At 49.8% G+C, this 12,500-nt stretch overlaps 2 protein-coding genes across 2 annotated transcripts in view; one reads left to right on the top strand and one right to left on the bottom strand.

The window, feature by feature from the left end:
• ralgps2 (Ral GEF with PH domain and SH3 binding motif 2) overlaps positions 1-12,500 on the bottom strand; it is a 169,042-nt gene that overhangs the window by 42,984 nt on the left and 113,558 nt on the right. The window lies entirely within an intron of this gene.
• angptl1a (angiopoietin-like 1a) overlaps positions 6,283-12,500 on the top strand; it is a 45,224-nt gene continuing 39,006 nt past the window's right edge. Inside the window, exon 1 of the mRNA XM_063200661.1 lies at positions 6,283-7,241. The gene's annotated coding sequence lies outside the window, so the exon portion shown is untranslated. The remainder of the gene's footprint in view (positions 7,242-12,500) is intronic.

Here is a 12,500-nt window from a genome sequence, read left to right on the forward strand (position 1 = left end):
ACGTACAAATATTTACCTCACTTGTGTGCAAAACAGTATCTATTTTCACCCACCTACACACACACACACACACACACACACACACACACACACACACACACACACACACACACACACACACACACACACACACACACACACAGAGTATGACCACATGCTCTAATAACGCTGCAATTCCTCCAGCCTCCCCTCTCCTCCTCCCATCTTCTCTCCTCCTCTCCTCTCCTCTTTCATCTCCTCTCCTCCTCTGTTCTCCTCTCCTCCTCCTCCTCCTCCTCCCCTTCTCTCTCCTCTGTTCTCCTCTCCTCTTTCCTCCTCTCTTCTTCTATCCTCTCTCCTCCTCTCCTCTTCTCCTCCCCTTCTCTCTCCTCTGTTCTCCTCTCCTCTTTCCTCTCCTCTCCTCCTCTCTTCTTCTATCCTCTATCCTCTCTCCTCCTCTCCTCTCTTCTCCTCCTCCTCTCCTCTCCTCCTCCCCTTCTCTCTCCCCTGTTCTCCTCTCCTCTTTCCTCTCTTCTTCTATCCTCTCTCCTCCTCCTCTCTTCTCCTATCTTCTATCCTCTCTCCTCCTCCATCCTTTCTCCTCTCCTCCTGCCCTTCTCTCTCCTCTGTTCTCCTCCTCTCCTCTCTCCTCCTCATCTCTTCTCCTATACTCTCTCCCTCATCCTCTCTTTCCCTCTGCTCTTTTCCACTCCTGTCCTTTCCTCCCCTCTTCTCCTCCTCCTCTCTTCTCCTATCCTCTCTCCCTCATCCTCTCTTTTCCTCTGCTCTTTTCCACTCCTCTCCTTTCCTCCCCTCTTCTCCTCTCCTCTCCTCTCTCCCCCTTTCTCCATCCTATCTCCTCTCCTCTCCTTTCCTCCCCTCTTCTCCTCTGCTCTCCTTTCCCCTCTCCTCTCCACCTTTCTCTTCTCCTCTTCCTCTCCTCTTGAAGCCAGGAGAAGCTTATGTTCTTGGGTTGCCATTAAGCTCCTCAGCCTCCACCCGGCCCGTGTCTCATCGCGTAAATATTAGTCTAAATATCAAACATCAGCCCAAAATCTTTTCTCATAAATCATGTAAATACCGGGGCAAATATTAAACATTAGCGGCAAATAGATTACACACAAGCCAAATGACTCGCGCGGCTGTTGAGCAAAGTCTGGAGCTGTGTTTGCAGAGAACGAGACACAAAATTAATACTGATGTGTTGTTTCTCTCTTCCAAGAGATGTGAGTGTGTGTGTGTGTGTGTTTGTGTGTGTTAAATGAGCTGTGGTGCAAACATTTATCTTTCCATCTTGTTCTTGTTATGTACTGGTGTGTGTGTGTGTGTGTGTGTGTGTGTGTGTGTGTGTGTGTGTGCATTTGCATAGAGTTTGTGAGTACTCTTTCTTGGCACATCAAAAAGACACAACAGAAGCAGATGGAACAGCTCTAACATTCCATATGACATCACAGCTCCATATTGTTAAGCAAAGCACACACGCACGCACACGCACAAACACAAAATACAAACAGCAGCAACACCGTACTCAGTGCCAGAGTCTACAGACTGTGCCCAGCCGAGGTGCGTATTAAGCTCCGTATGCATGAGTCAATCAGGCCCTGCTGCACCAATCAGAGGAGAGGAGTGGCATGGGCCCGCCCGTCACTTTCTACCCCAAACCTCCTCCGCCCCTAAAACTGGGCCAAAATCGAGGCCTGAATGTGGTAAGTACTAGGCTGATTATCATGACGTCTCTTCGAGACAAGTGTAGCAGAGCCTAAGGTGTTGTGTCACTGCGAGGGCGGAGCCTGGGTAGTAAGTACATCCAGAGGACCCTGGTTTTGTCACTGGCCACACTGGAAGCCAAATTAAAGGAAATGCAACACTGTTCTATCTATGCTCGGAAACAAAGTTTAATGGCAGGCCCGGTCCGGTTTGGGTTATCTTTTGCTTGGTCCTCCAGCACCTGTGCTACTGATGTGCTACTGTGTTCAGTGGTTGCCAAGCCAGATGAAGGAGCGAGCGGCCTGCTTGATTGTAGCTTTGCAGAGTAGCACACAGAGATGAGGAGTCCACCCTCTGAGAACTCAGCAATCATCACAGCTTGGCCAAACGATCAGGGGAACATCATGTCACACTTGGAAGTAGACGAGGAGAGGAGAGGAGAGGAGAGGAGAGGAGAGAGGAGAGAGGAGAGAGGAGAGAGGAGAGAAGAGAGAAGAGAGAAGAGAGAAGAGGAGAGGGGAGGAGAGGAGAGGAGAGGAGAGTTGAGGAGAGGAGAGGAGAGGAGAGGAGAGGAGAGGAGGGGAGGGGAGGGGAGAGGAGAGGAGAGGAGAGGAGAGGAGAGGAGAGGAGAGGAGAGGAGATGAGAAGAGAAGAGAAGAGAGGAGAGGAGAGGAGAGGAGAGGAGAGGAGAGGAGAGGAGAGTGTTAGAGAGTAGAGAACTATGGAGCACAGGAAACAGGGAATGCCAGTAGGGTAAAACAAAGACGAGAAGATGATTAAAGGGATAAACGAGAGGAAGAGGTCAAAGAGAGAGAGGAGGAGAAGGGAGGAGTAGGGAGGAGGAGGAATGGAGGAGAGGAAAGGAGGGATTAAGGGGACAGGAAGGGCTGTGGCTGACAGAGGACGAGGAATCCCAAACCACTACACCAATACAGGAAGAGGAGGGGGGGAGGGGGAGAGAGAGAGAGAGAGAGAGAGAGAGAGAGAGAGAGAGAGAGAGAGAGAGAGAGAGAGAGGGGGAGGGGGTGTGTGTGTGTGTGTGTGTGTGTGTGTGTGTGTGTGTGTGTGTGTGTGTGTGTGTGTGTGTGTGTGTGTGTGTGTGTGTGTGTGTGTACCCGTGTGTATGCCAGATAGCCATCAGTATTACACAAGCACAGCAGCCCAGAGGTCTCTTGCTTCCCCTCATCAACACACACACGCACGCACGCACGCACGCACGCACGCACGCACGCACGCACGCACGCACGCACGCACGCACGCACGCACGCACGCACGCACGCACGCACACGCACACACACACACACACACACACACACACACACACACACACACACCCCAAAGGCACGCAACACACACCCATACCGACATAGCCACACACACGCACGCACAGACACGCACGCACGCACACACAAACACAGCAAGGGCACACACTACTGCAAAGTTGTAACCCCATGCTTTTGCTGTGCTTAAAAAAACAGATGCCTACAGACACTGTGGTCAATTTAAATGCAAAACCACACCACCCCTACTTAGCCAGCTCATGGTTGGTGTGTGTGTGTGTGTGTGTGTGTGTGTGTGTGTGTGTGTGTGTGTGTGTGTGTGTGTGTGTGTGTGTGTGTGTGTGTGTGTGTGTGTGTGTGTGTGTGTGTGTGTGTGTGTGTGTGTGTGCGTGTGTGTGCGTGCGTGCGCGTAGTGCGTGTGTGTGTCATTAACCATGAAAAGGATCGAAATAAATGAAGGAGACAAATTGGGACCAAGAGAGAGGGCAGGACAACTTTATTGGTCAGGAACATTTCATACATGCCAATCAAAGAGGTGGTTTCACACGCATCCCATCCCGATAAAAACACAAGGATTAAAAAAAAATACTGTATCTGTGTAAAGATGAGCAGGAGAGAAAAAAAATCAACTGGGCAGGGTAGATGAGAGAGGAAGAGGAGGAGGAAGAAGAAGATGAGGAAGAAGAGGATGATGAGGAAGAGGAGGATGAAGAAGACGAGGAGGAGAGGAGGAGGAGGAGAGGTAGGTGGAAGAGGAGGAGGAAGAGAGGAGGAGGAGGAGAGGTAGGTGGAAGAGGAGGAGGAAGAGAGGAGGAGGAGGAGGAGAGGTAGGTGGAAGAGAAGAAGGAGGAGGAGGAGGAGAGGTAGGTGGAAGAGAAGAAGGAGGAGGAGGAGGAGAGGTAGGTGGAAGAGGAGGAGGAAGAGAGGAGGAGAGACATCTGAGAGCTTTAAGGAGCTGGTCAGGTTCCCGGTTCTACAGGAAATCTCTGAGTGCCTCAAATCAACAACAAACTCAAGGCATAAATCTGGAGCTTAGAACTGAGAACAGAAACGCAGGAGGTATGAGACCTCAGTTGTAATGAGTGTCTTTTTTTTTAACTTAATGTTACCTTTGTATCAACTAAAACCAGTATGGCTATTCTCCTCTGACCTCTGCCATCAACAAGCCATTTTTGCCCACAGAATCGCTGCTCACTGCATTTTTTTCCTTTTTCGTACCATTCTTTGTAAACCCTAGAGATGGTTGTGCATGAATATCTCAGAAGATCAGCCATTTCTGACATTCTCAAATCAGGCCCTTCGGCACCCACAGCCATGCCATGTTAAAAGTCATTTAAATAACCTTTCTTCCACATTATAATGCTCGGTTTGAACTCTATTAGATCATCTCGGCCATGTCTACATGCACAAATGCATCGAGTTGCCACCATGTGATCAGAAATATGAATCAATGAACAGTTGTAACAGGTGTTCCTAATGTAGTGGCCGGTGAGTGTATATACCCTATACATATAATAAATAAATACATAAATAAATAAATAAAGACCGCAGGCGAGGCTGAAGCAGCATATCTGTAGCAGCATAACTCCACTCAATCCTCAATCCTACCATGACCACTGGGAATTAAACTCTGACACACGGGCACACACACACACACACGGGCACACACACACACGCACGCACGGACGCACGCACGCACGGACGCACGCACGCACACACACCTCTCACTCCACCACACACACCTGGGGCTCATAAGCCTGAGGGGAAAAGAGAGGGATCTTCCAGAGAGGAGGAGAGGAAAAGAGAAGGATCTTCCAGAGAGGAGGAGAGTGAAAGAGAGGGGTATTCAAGAGAGAGGAGGAGAGGAAAGGAGAGGGGGAGAGGATAAGAGAGGCTGTTCCAGAGAAGAGAGGCTAGAGTTGGCAGAGGGGTTTCATTCCAGCGCCACCCTGCACAAATCACCGTGACCCACGCGGCCATGAATTCATCTCCGAAACACATGAAACCGCAAACGCACCATTACATAGCGTCTGCAGGAAACGAGAGGAACGAAAACACTTCGGCTCCGAGAAAAAAAGAAAAGGAAAAAGAAAAAACAGAGGGATTACCGTGCGAGAGTTTGAGCCCAAAGCGGGGTGGAGTGAATCAGCTCTTACCAATTAACCCTGAAGCCAGGAGTGGAGGAGGAGAAGAGGAGGAAAGGAATAGAGGAGGAAAGGAGGTGGCGAGGAGGAGAAGAGGAAGGGATCTGGCCCCCGGGAGAAAATGAGAACCAGAGGGATGAAAAGCAGAGGAGGGAGAGAGAGAGAGAGAGAGAGAGAGAGAGAGAGAGAGAGAGAGAGAGAGAGAGAGAGAGAGAGAGAGGAAGAAAGAAAGAAAAAATGAAAGAAAGAAAGAAAGAAAGATAGAAAAGAGAAGAAAGAATGGGATACATTTCCTTAAGCTGAGATGGGTTTGAAGACGCTGGTGCTCCCCGAGCCAAGAGAGGCCGTCATAACAGGACAGGAGACGCACGCACGCACGCACGCACGCACGCACGCACGCACGCACGCACGCACGCACGCACACACACACACACACACCTGAGAAAGCTAAGCAGTAGTGGTAGTGAGCATGTCAACTGTGCACTGTAGTGCCTATAAGCCAAACATCGTCTGTGTAGAAGTCACTGGAGAGGAATGAGAGGACACACATAGCAAAGTCTGCCATATGTGTGTGTGTGTGTGTGTGTGTGTGTGTGTGTGTGTGTGTGTGTGTGTGTGTGTGTGTGTGTGTGTGTGTGTGTGTGTGTGTGTGTGTGTGTGTGTGTGTGTGTGTGTGTCTATGTGTGTCTGTGTGTGTGCATGTGTGTGTGTGCATGTGTGTGTCTGTATCTATTCTCTTTCACTCTCTTATGCTTTCCCTACACAGTCTCTCTCTCACACACACACACACACACACACACACACACTCAGAGTGATGTGTTTCTAAAGGATTTTGAAGGAGGAGTTTGAAGAAGCTGCAGAAGCAGAAGCGCTCAAGACAGGCAAGCGCGTGCACACACACACTTTTACACACACACACACACACACACACACACACACACACACACACGCGCACACTTTTACACACACACACGCACACTTTTACACACACACACACACACTTTTACACACACACACACACACACACACACACACACTTTTACACAAACACACGCACACGCACACACACGCACACGCACACACACACACAAGAAAAATGACATCACAGGTGGGCCGGACTCGGCCAAAAAAAGAAGCCGAAAAATGGGGTGGGGACATTCGGCAGGGACCTGAACACAAAAACTAAGCAAAGACGAGAAGAAAAGTAAAGAAAGAAAAAAGAAGAGCAGAAAGAAAAAAAAAAGAGAGAAACAACCACTCAACTTCCACAACCCCTTCCTTGTCCAGCCCCTCAACTCTCTACTCCTCCCTTCTCAATCTCCATCAAACCTCCCCTCTCTCCTCTTCTCTTCCCTTCCCTCTGCTCCTCACTCCTCCTCAAATCTCCTTTAACCTCCCCCCCTTCTCTCCTCTCCTCTCCTCTCCTTTCCTCTCTCCTCCCCATCCTTGGGTGAAAAACTTGTGGCTGTGCCGGGCAGAAGCTCATTCAGCAGGAGTGCAGGAGTGCAGTAGTGCAGGCAGGCAGGCAGGCAGGCACCACCCAGGACAGCTCCATGGCCATGCCCCAGGCCCTGTGCCGCTGAACCCCACGGAGAGAGCACCTGGCTGGGCCACTGGGCCCCAGGGACACCACCCCCACCCCATATCTCCAGAAGAGTGGGAGGAAGCTAGAGGAGCTAGAGCTACAGCCCAGAGCCCAGAGGAGAGGAGTGTAGCAGGGAAGGACAAGAAACAGAGAAGCCGACCGACGGACAAACTCACAGAGAGAGGAACGAAGCGCTGAGAGGTGAGGGGGTCCCCCAAAAGAGAAGGAACCGCAGCACCATAACAGAAGCTTTTGAGGCAACACCGGAGCTCAACACCGGGGAGGAGGACACGAGACATGAGTGCCCACCAGAGGACCACCATTGCGAACCGGGAACACCACGGGACCAGGAGATAGGACAGACCAAGTCAGACCAACTCACATTTCTCAGGATCCGTGTTTTTTTGTTATCGTTTTTGTTTTTTTCCCCTCCCCACCCTTCTCAACTCAAACTCCCTGAAATCACCGGTTTTGGTTGGACAGCAGTACGTGCACGTGTTTGAGCATCGGCCCGTGCTGGCACACCTCTGGCTGGCCCTAAAAAAGGTGCGTACCGACTGACACGAGTCACTAACCGTCCTCACACACTTCACTACTCCACTATGCGACTCTGCTCTGCCACAGCTGGTCTGTTTTCTGTGCAGCCTGTTGCATGCTACACTATCTATCCCACGCAACTTTAAGTAACTCTATCTCTCTTTGTTTCTCCTAATCTTGACTCGCTTTCTTCCTTCTGTCTTTCGTTGCAGCTGGGAGCACTCTTCAAAAAAAATGAGGTTAGGATGTTTTCATGCTTCTTCAGTCAGACCACAGAGCTGAGAGAGAGAGAGAGAGAGAGAGAGAGAGAGAGAGAGAGAGAGAGAGAGAGAGAGAGAGAGAGAGAGAGAGAGAGAAAGAGAGAGAGAGAGAGAGAGAGAAAGAGAGAGCAAACAAAAAAGTAAACAAAAGCGTTTTAAAAGCATAGCGTAGCTTTTGGTCCACATTAACTTTTTGTCAAAGACTATGCTTTCAAGCGGTTTTGTTCTCCAATGCCTCTCTCTCTTTCTCTCTGATTTTTTGGTCTCTGATTGTTCTGGAGTGACTCCAGATTTCCGCATCCCAACATTCCACAGCACGAGCACTCCGATCCGGTCACAGGAGCACGCAGAGTCCGAACCCTCCGGTACGGATTATCCCAACCCCTCATGCCCCTCTCTTCACTTCTCTACCCCCCCCTTCACCCCTCTTCCACCCGTCTCTTCACTTCACTTCTGTATTCCCCCTCTTGCCTTCTTTCTTCACTGCTCTATTCCAGCTCTTCTCTTCACTTCACTTCTCTCTTTCCTCTCTTCCACCCCTCTCCTCTTCTCTTCTCTTCTCTTCCCCTCTGTCCATCCGGAGTCGACTGACGGCGGAAAGTAGGGCAAGATCAAAGGGAGTCGAGCAGGAGACACACAGCGACAGAATATCATACCCCCCCTCCCTCCTCCTCCTCCCCCTCCTCCTCCTGTGTTTATAGCTTTTGACTTGTTTTTCCTTCGTCTTCTTCATCTTCTCTTTCCCCTTCTCTTCTCTCCTTCTCCTCTGGGGCAAAGTGGAGGGATGAGATGGAAGAGATTTGGAGGGGAGAGGGGAAGGAGGGAGATTAGGGGCAGCGAGAGAGAGAGAGAGAGAGAGAGAGAGAGAGAGAGAGAGAGAGAGAGAGAGAGAGAGAGAGAGAGAGAGAGAGAGAGAGAGAGAGAGAGAGAGAGAGAGAGAGAGAGAGAGAGAGAGAGCTAATGCCGATGGAATTCGTCGGCTCGGTTGTTTGTTTGGAGTAGCCAGCGGTCGGTCGGTCGGAGGGTGCGTTAGGGTGACACGGTGCCCTGCTCTCTCGCTTGGTTGTCGTGTCGTGGGCCCCGAGATTGTGTGTGTGCATACGTGCACTTGTGTGTCTGAGGATGGGGTGGGGTGGGGGGTTAAGCAGAGGGGGTGGAGTGGGGATGGGGGGCCATAGAGGGCTGCTTGTGTCCTCCAGCAAGGCAAAGGGCAGAATAGGGGCTCCATTCATGCAGAAAGGCGCTTGTCTAAGGAGAAAAAACAAACCTCTGGAAGACACAAGGTCACTTTAGGCACTAAGGGCTTCCTGATGGGAGCGGAGCGGAGTCCCCGGCCGGCTACGCTGCGGTCACCTGATATGAAGAAGGCTGCCGTAGCCGTGCCGCCGCACAGACCACAGTAGAGTAGAGCAGAGCAGAGCAGAGCAGAGCAGAGCAGAGCAGTGACCGTACAGTGGGGGCTTTGAGCCAACACACTGGTTGTTGGGTCACTAGTGCCTGTGTCTAGTTTAATACCACTATTTACGCCAGTTTAACCATTTGTTTGTTTAGTCACTAAACTTTAGCCACAGAGATTTTTGTTATCGAAGAAGGCTGCCATGCCACCGCAGAGCAGAGCAGAGGAGAGCTGTGACCGTACTGTGGAGGCTTTGAGCATTATACATCGTGAAATTGAAGAGTTTTCTGCTAACGTAACAACATATACCTGAAGATAAGTCTAATAAAATGCATTGTGAGCGTTTTTTTTTTTCTTTCCCGGGCCTCCTCAAATTCCTTTTCCATATCAAAGTGGCCTGTATGTGAATTTAACTCATGGCCTGAAAACAGGCCCTGACAGTACAGAGGTACAGAGGGGGCTTTGAGCCAACACACCGGTGGTGATGGGTCACTGGTGCCTGTGTCTAGTTTACTACCACTGTTTATGCTAGTTTAGCCGTTTAGTTTCGTTTGCTTTGCCAAAGACACTTTTTGCATTTTGGTGACTGTGTGTGTGTGTGTGTGTGTGTGTGTGTGTGTGTGTGTGTGTGTGTGTGTGTGTGTGTGTGTGTGTGTGTGTGTGTGTGTGTGTGTGTGTGTGTGTGTGTGTGTGTGTGTGTCTGTGTGTCTCTGTGTCTCTGTGTGTGTCTGTCTGTGTGTGTGTGTGTCTGCTCTGTCTGTGTGTGTGTGTGTCTGTGTCTGTGTGTGTGTGTGTGTGTGTGTCTGTGTGTGTGTGTGTGTCTGTGTCTGTGTGTGTGTGTGTGTGTGTGTCTGTGTGTGTGTGTGTCTGTGTGTCTGTGTGCGTGCGTGTGTCTGTCTGTCTATCTTTGTTTGTTTGTGTGTGTGTATTGGATGAGACGATTACATGTAAAGAGGGTGGTGCCCAAACACACCATAGACACTAGACAGCATCCAAACAGGAAGCCAGCACAAGGAGAAAGAAAACCGACAGTAAAAACAGAAAAGTGGGAGACACATGTTTCTCTGAGTGTCTCGAGGGAGTGTGTGCAAAGGAGGGATGAGGGATGAAGGAACAGATTGTGTGAGTGAGCTCAGATGGAAGGCATCATCACACTCTGCAACTCCAGTTTAACACGGGCCAGTTCACTACTGCGCCTCACAGACATGCGGTTCGAATGAGCGCCACACAATGGAACGCAACCAAAACACGAATCCAAACAGAGTGTGTGTCGCAATGGACTGAGTTCACGAGAGGGGAGCAGGGCGGAGCTGCGTGACCCTACTTCAGTTTCTTCTCCTTAACAGATGGGGGGGTCACTCACTCAAAGCCTTTCTTCACATTTTCAAATTTATTGTGTAGAAACAGCCAGAGATTGAGAGGCGATGAAACTCCCTAAAACTTCCCTAGAATGGAAATCTACAGACAAAGACAGAGTTCCGGAACATTCTGTGCTTTTTCCGTTTGGCGAGCTAATCACCAGTCCTGGCAGCACCTGGGTTGGAGCTCAAAGAGACGTACAATTTTTTTTTTTAAACGGTGGCCGACCAGCGGGCCGATCCGATCCGGCATGGTAACGGTAACACGGAAGGGGAGACTCATTTTCACTCAATTATCTCAAGTGCTGGCATTTACACAATCCCCTGTGTGCAAGCTTGACTGTGCGTGTGTTTTAGTGTGTGTGTGTGTGTGTGTGTGTGTGTGTGTGTGTGTGTGTGTGTGTGTGTGTGTGTGTGCGCGCGCGTGTGTGCGCGCGCGCGTGTGTGCGCGCGCGCGTGTGTGCGCGCGCGTGTGTGCGCGCGCGCGTGTGTGCGCGCGCGTGTGTGCGCGCGCGTGTGTGTGTGTGTGTGTGTGTGTGTGTGTGTGTGTGTGTGTGTGTGTGTGTGTGTGTGTGTGTGTGTGTGAGTGTGAGTGTGAGTGTGAGTGTGAGTGTGAGTGTGAGTGTGCGAGCTTGTGCGTGTGTGTAGGTAACCACATCAATAAGGAGAGTTACACAACAGCCACTGGAGGCTGTTCTATCCTACCTGGCTGGGCCAAGCTAATTGCTAATTGTTCCGTTTCCTTTCTTTTATTTCCTCTCTCCGTGTGGATTGTCCGCTGGAGGTTTTTGATCAGCCCGTGTCCACGAGGCCAATAACTGCCTGGGCAAGTAAAGAAATAAAACGGAAATGTGTACAAATGGGTGTAGTAATCAATGGCAGTTTTCCATGAGGTAAATAAATAGGCAACAGTGGCCTTGTTGCAATACAGGGGTGTGTTTCTTGACAACATCGTTGCTAACAAAGTAAGTTAGCAACTTACTTGGTTGCAATGCAATTTCTCATTGGAAACATAGTTGCTATCTGGTTAGCAACGATGCTTTCAAGAAACAGGGTCCAGATCTAAAAATGAGTATAGAGGTCAATGGAAGCACTACCTGAGGTAGAAATCTAACACTGTGTCTTGATTGTTGTGATTGGCTGATTGGGTGTTCCAAGCGTAAATTGGCCGTAAACAAACAGCATTACAAACAAAGATTCTATGAAGTTGTGTCTAACGTCTAACTTGGTGGCGATGATCTGGTGCAGTTCGGGTAGGGAGAATACACTAAAAACACAACATATCTGGTTGGGGTGTCAGTGTCATTGCAAAGACATTTCATCTCTGTATATTTCTCGCCTCATTGAGTTTTTGTAGAATACTTGTGTTTGGCAGCGCAATAAATGCACACACTGGCAAGTGATGTTACTGCGGTAACCAACTACAACCTCAACTAAACTTTGCGTCGTGCTCCAACTCCCCTTAGCCGTTGTAAATAAAACGGCTCGTAGTTCATTGGTTAAGCCTTTGGCTAAATCAGAAATGTGGACTAGCTTACTTGCACAGCATAATTTGTAGGGAACAAAAGTACGCAAGTCACACCTTACGCAGTGAGTGCATATTGTTTTGGTTTTGGATACAGCCTGTAACTACACAACTCTGGGACAATAACCATGTTCTGTCTGTGGGCCAAAAAAACGTGTTCCGTAACCGTGTCCCCTAACTGTGTTCCGTAACCACGTTCTTTCTGTGGCAAATTGGAGAAAAACTGTTCAAGGCTGAAATAGTTGGGGAGTGGAGGAATGGAGGAACTGAAGGAGGCCAGGCGGCACTGAGCACAAGAATGAGGTATTGAGTAAGAGAATATGCAAGGATGAAAGAGGAGGAAGAGGAAGAGGAGGAGGAGGAGAGGAGGAGGAAGAGAAAGGGTGAGTGGTTATATAGGGAAGGGGGGAAGGAGGGAGGAAAGAGAGCATGAGGGAAAAGAAGGGAAGAGGAGAATGAGGAGGAGAGGAAGAAAGGAGTGTTAAAGCAATAATGAGAAGAAGGGAAAGGGGGAGGAAAGGGGAGAGAAGAGGAGAGGAGAGGATAAGAGAGGAGAGAAGGAGAGAGGAGAGGAAAGCAGCTGAAAGGAAAGGAGATGAGAGGAGGAGAGGAGAGGAGAAGAGGAGAGGAGGAGAGAGGAGAGGAAAGCAGAGGAAAGGAAAGGATATGAGAGGAGGAGAGGAGAGGAGAGGAGAGGAGAGGAGAGGGGACGAGGGCAGAGGAGAGGAG

This window comes from Engraulis encrasicolus, chromosome 6 (assembly GCF_034702125.1).
Source record: "Engraulis encrasicolus isolate BLACKSEA-1 chromosome 6, IST_EnEncr_1.0, whole genome shotgun sequence".
NCBI classification, from domain to species: domain Eukaryota; kingdom Metazoa; phylum Chordata; class Actinopteri; order Clupeiformes; family Engraulidae; genus Engraulis; species Engraulis encrasicolus.